This window comes from Pan troglodytes, chromosome 10, assembly GCF_028858775.2.
Source record: "Pan troglodytes isolate AG18354 chromosome 10, NHGRI_mPanTro3-v2.0_pri, whole genome shotgun sequence".
NCBI lineage: Eukaryota > Metazoa > Chordata > Mammalia > Primates > Hominidae > Pan > Pan troglodytes.
Window position 1 is genome coordinate 97,709,236 of NC_072408.2, and position 6,000 is coordinate 97,715,235.

Genomic DNA, 6,000 nt, shown 5'->3' on the forward strand with positions numbered 1-6,000 from the left:
GGAAGAAACATGAGTTGGATCAGGCTGAATTTGTTGATTTGGGCTCACTAGTAGGGACTCTGCATTTAATGTTGCAGCTCGGGGAGTTAAAAAAGGTTCTAATAGTTTATTTGCTTGGTTAGCTGAAATATGGATTAAAAGATGGCCCACTGTGAGCGAGCTGGAAATGCCTGATTTCCCTTGGTATAATGCAGAAGAAGGGATCCAAAGGCTTAGGGAGATTGAGGTGGTAGAGTGGATTAGTCACTTTAGACCTACTCATCCGAGCTGAGAGGGTCAGAAGATATACCCTTGACCAATGTCTTGCAAAATAGACTTGTGAGGTCAGCACCTGCATCATTGAAGAGCCCTGTGATTGCTCTTCTCTGTATGTCAGATCTAATAGTGAGAACCACAGCCACTCAACTGCAAAATTTAAATACAATGGGAATAATTGGATCTGGAGGTAGCAGGGGCAAAGTGGTGGCACTCAACCATCAAAGGCAAGATGGGCATAGCTACCATAATGGACAGCAGAGACAAACCAGCAATCAGAATAATCTGACTCATGCAGAGCTCTGGCATTGGCTAATTAATTATGGTGGTCCTATAAGTGAAGTTGATAGGAAGCCTATTGCATTTCTACTTAATTTATGTAAGGAGAAAACTTCTAAGTCAAATAGAAAAAGATTACTTTGAATTTTAAAAACAAAGGATCAATTTCCCTCAATCAATTTCCAGACTTGAGTTAGTTTACAGGCACAGAACCCCTTGAATGAAGGGGAGGCCAGGTCCCGTTGAGGAAGGACCCCACTACATTACTGACAATTTACGCAGTGAATCTTTCTCCCATCCTTCCCCAAGGAGGCCTCCAGCCTTTTACCAGGATAACTGTGCACTAGGGAAAGGGAAATGATCAGGCATTTCTGGGACTACTAGACACTGGCTCTGAGCTGACCTTGACTCCAGGGGAACCAAAACGTCATTGTGGTCCTCCAGTTAAAGTAGGGGCTTATGGAGGTCAGGTAATTAATGGGGTTTTAGCTCAGGTCAAACTTACAGTGAGTCCAGTGTGTCCCTGGACTCATCCTGTTATTTCCCCAGTGCCGGAATGCATAATTGGCATAGACATACTTAGTAGCTGGCAGAACCCCCACATTGGCTCTCTGACTGGTAGGTGAGGGCTATTATGGTGGGAAAGTCCAAATGGAAGCTATTAGAGCTGCCTAGAAAAATAGTAAATCAAAACCAATATCACATCCCTGGGAAGACTGCAGAGATTAGTGCCACCATCAAGAATTTCAAACACACAGGGGTGGTGATTCCTACCACATCCCCATTCAACTCTCCCATTTGGCCTGTACAGAAGACAGATGGATCTTGGAGAATGACAGTGGATTATCCTAAGCTTAACCAAGTGGTGACTCCAATTTCAGCTGCTGTACCAGATGTGGTTTCATTGCTTGAGGAAATTAACACATCTCCTAGTACCTGATATGCAGCCATTGACTTGGCAAATGCCTTTTTCTCCATTCCTGTCCATAAGGCCCACCAGAAGCAATTTGCCTTCAGCTGGCAAGGCCAGCAATACACAATTACTCTCTTACCTCAGGGGTATATCAACTCTCCAACTTTGGTTCTTGATCATTTTTTGCTTCTGCAAGGTAGCACACTGGTCCATTACATTGATGACATTGTGTTGATTGGATCCAGTGAGCAAGAAGTAGCAAACACACTGGACTTATTGCTGAGACATTTGCGTGTCAGAGGATGGGAAATAAATCTGACTAAAATTCACAGAACTTCTACCTCAGCAAAATTTCTAGGAGTTCAGTGGTGTGGGGCCTGTCAAGATATTCCTTCTAAGGTGAAGGATAGGTTGATGCATTTGGCCCCTTCTACAACCAAGAAAGAGGCACAACATCTAGTGGGCCTATTTGATTTTCAGAGACAACACATTCCTCATTTGGGTGTGTTATTCTGGCCTATTTATCTAGTGACTTGAAAGACTGCCAGTTTTGATTAGGGTCCAGAACGGGAGAAGGCTTTGCAAAAGGTCCAGGCTGCTGTGCAAGCTGCTCTGCCACTTTAGCCCTATGACCCAGGAGATCCAATGGTCCTTGAGGTGTCAGTGGCAGATAGGGATGCTGTTTGGAGCATTTGTCAGGCCACCATAGGTGAATCACAGTAGAGACCTCTAGGATTTTGGAGCAAGGCCCTGACATCTTCTGCAGATAACTACTCTCCTTTTCAGAGACAGCTCTTTGCCTGTTACTGGGCTTTGGTGAAAACTGGCCATTTGAATATGGGTCTTAAAGTCACCATGCGACCTGAATTGCCTGTCATGAACTGGATACTCTATGACTCAGCTAGCCATAAAGTGGGTCATGCACAGAAACATTTCATCATCAAATGGAAGTGGTATGTACGTGATAGGGCTCAAGGAGGTCCTGAAGGCACAACTAAGTTACATGAGGAAGTGGCTCAAATGCCCATGGTCTCTACTCCTGCCACCCTGCTTTCTCTCCCCCAGCACACCAATGACCTCATGGGGAGTTCCCTATGATCAGTTAACAGAGGAAGAGAAGACTAGAGCCTGGTTCACAGATGGTTCTGCACGATATGCAGGCACCACCTGAAAGTGGACAGCTGCAGCTCTACAAGCCTTTTCTAGGACATCCCTGAAGGACAACGGTGAAGGGAAATCTTCCCAGTGGGCAGAACTTTGAGCAGTACACCTGGCTGTGCACTTTGCATTGAAAAAGAAATGGCCAGATGTGCCATTATATGCTGATTCATGGGCTTTAGCCAATGGTTTGGCTGGATGGTCAGAAACTTGGAAGAAGCATAATTGGAGAATTGGTGACAAAGAAATTTGGGGAAGAGGTATGTGGATTCACCTCTCTAAGTGGGCCAAAACTATGAAGATATTTATATCCCACGTGAGTGCTCATCAATGGGTGACCTCAGCAGAGGAAGATTTTAATAATCAAGTGGATAGAATGACCTGTTCTGTGGACTCAGCATCATTCCCCAGCCACCCCAGTCCTTTCCCAATGGACCCATAAACAAAGTGGCCATGGTGGCAGGGATGGAGGTTATGCATGGGCTCAGCAACATGGTTTTCCAGTCACCAAAGCTGACCTGGTTACTGCCACTGCTGAGTGCCCAATTTGCCTGCAGCAGAGCCCAACACTGACCCCTCGATATGGCACCAATCCTCGTGGTGATCAGACAGCTTCCTGGTGGCAGGTTGATTATATTGGACCTCTTCCATCATGGAAAGGACAGAGATTTTTCCTCACTGGAATAGACATTTACTCTGGATATGGGTTTCCCTACCATGCACGCAATGCGTCTACCAAGACTACCATCCTTGTACTCATGGAATGCCTTATCCACTATCATGTTATTCCACACAACATTGCCTCTGACCAAGGCACTTACTTTATGGCTAAAGAAGTGCAGCAGGGGGCTCACGCTCATGGAATTAACTGGTCTTACCATGTTCCCTATTATCTGGAAGCAGCTGGATTGATAGAAAGGTGGAATGGTCTTTGGAAGTCACAATTACAATGCCAACTAGGTGCCAATACTTTGCAGGGCTGGAGCAAAGTTCTCCAGAGGCCATGTATGCTCTGAATTAGCATCCAATACATGGCACTGTTTCTCCCATAACCAGAATTCATGGGTCCAGGAATCAGGGTATTGAAGAAGTGGCACCACTCACATCACCCCTAGTAATCCACTAACAAAATTTTTGCTTCCTGTTCCCACGACATTATGTTCTGCTGGCCTAGAGGTCTTAGTTCCAGAGGAAGGAATGCTGCCGCCAGGAGAAACAACAATGATTCCATTAAACTGGAAGTTAAGATTGCCACCTGGACACTTTGGGCTCCTCCTACCTTTAAGTGAACAGGCTAAGAAGGGAGTTACAGTGTTGGCTGGGGTGATCGACCCAAAGATGAAATCAGTCTATCAAGATGAAATCAGTCTACTACTCCGTAATGGAAGTAAGGAAGAGTATGCATAGAATACAAGAGATCCATTAGGGCATCTCTTAGTATCACTATGTCCTGTGATTAAGGTCAATGGGAAACTACAACAATGGCACAATTCAGGCAGGACTACATATGGTCCAGACCCGTCTGTAATGAAGGTTTGGGTCACTCCCCCAGGGAGAAAAAAAAAAAAAAAAAAAACGTGACCTGCTGAGGTGCTTGCTGAAGGCAAAGGGAATACAGAATGGGTAGTAGAGGAAGGTAGTCATTAATACCAGCTATGACCATATGACCAGCTGTGACCGTGTGACCAGCTGCAAAAACGAGGCTTGTAACTGTCATGAATATTTCCTCCTTCTTTGGTTAAAAATACGTTTGTGCATGTATACACTTGTACTAAAACAATTTCTTCATTTTATTTCCTTTTTCTTTATCATGTGACAGAAGATTTATTGACTTCATATCAGCAGTTAAGTATTGCTAACTTTATGTAATAGTATTTGGGTTGGGGATTGATGCATTTCCAGTTGTACAAAGGATAGTTGTATTATGTTAGGTGTAATTATGACCTTATTATTGTCTTTATTTGAAGATTATATGTGATCTCAGGAGATGTGTATGGGTTCAAGCTGACAAGGGGTGGACTTATGATGGTTAATACCGAGTGTCAAGTTGATTGGATTGAAGGATGCAAAGTATTGATCCTGGATGTGTCTGTGAGGGTGTTGCCAAAGGAGATTAACATTTGAGTCAGTGGGCTGTGGAAGGCAGACCTACCCTTAATCTGGTGGGCACAATCGAATCAGCTGCCAGCAAATATAAAGCAGGCAGAAAAACGTGAAAAGGAAGACTGGCTTAGCCTCCCAGCCTACATCTTTCTCCGTACTGGATGCTTTCTGCCCTCAAACATGGGACTCTAAGTTCTTCAGTTTTGAGACTTGGACTGGCTCTCCTTGCTCCTCAAGCTTGCAGACAGCCTATTGTGGGACCTTGTGATGGTATAAGTTAATACTTAATAAACATATATATATGTGGATATATATCTTATTATACTGACATATATATATCCTAGTATACTAAGACATATATACATATCTAGACATATATATATGTCTAGACATATATATATATCTAGACATATATATATATCTAGACATATATATATCCTAGTATACTAAGACATATATATAGATATATATAAGATATAGATAGAGATATATATATGATATATAGATAGATAGATATAGATATATATAGATATATATAAGATATAGATAGATAGATAGATAGATATAGATATATATAGATAGATATAAGATATATATAGATATATAGATAACTATCTATCTATATATATGTCTTAGTATACTAAGACATATATATATATCTTATTAGTTCTGTCCCTCTAGGGAACCCTGACTAATACAGTCCATAGAAAATACCTTTGTTTTGAATGGCTGAACTAGTAAAGCACAAGTTTAGGAGGCATGAATGACCATCTTCTATCAGACATATGAACCAGAGAGGCTAAGTGGGAAAAAAAAAAAAGGTACACAGAAACAAAGATATGAAAACAAAAGTTTATATGGCTTGGCAGTTCCCCATTGTTGTATATTTCTCTGACCTGCCTCTGTCCTCTGTGTTCCCATTAGAAAGCTCTAATCTAAGCCACCTCCACTCTGTTTTTCCCCTTAAGCTAGTTTATGTAGGTCACTGCTACCTACATCCTAAATCTTGACTAAGGTGTTTCTTCTGGTAGGCAGTTAACTGTTTTCATTTTTATATATCCTAATGAATTACATTTGCTATTATTAATAAGGAAAGCCTGCAGAGGTGGACGATGTTACCTAATTACATTCAAAGTGAGGAATCTATCACTTATTATCAGCAAAATGAGATTAAGTGTGGAAACAAATTTATTATTGTGATTTTTTGCTATGGTTATTTACTTTTATTACTGATAAGTCTATAAATTAAAGGTAAATAGACAATATTTAATTTTAATATTTAATATATAATA

The 6,000-nt window shown here is 41.6% G+C and overlaps 1 pseudogene; it reads left to right on the plus strand.

Annotated features, from left to right (window-relative positions):
- Positions 1 to 4,315, plus strand: part of LOC134807537 (uncharacterized) — a 47,268-nt pseudogene extending 42,953 nt beyond the window's left edge.
- Positions 4,316 to 6,000: the final 1,685 nt, after the last annotated feature.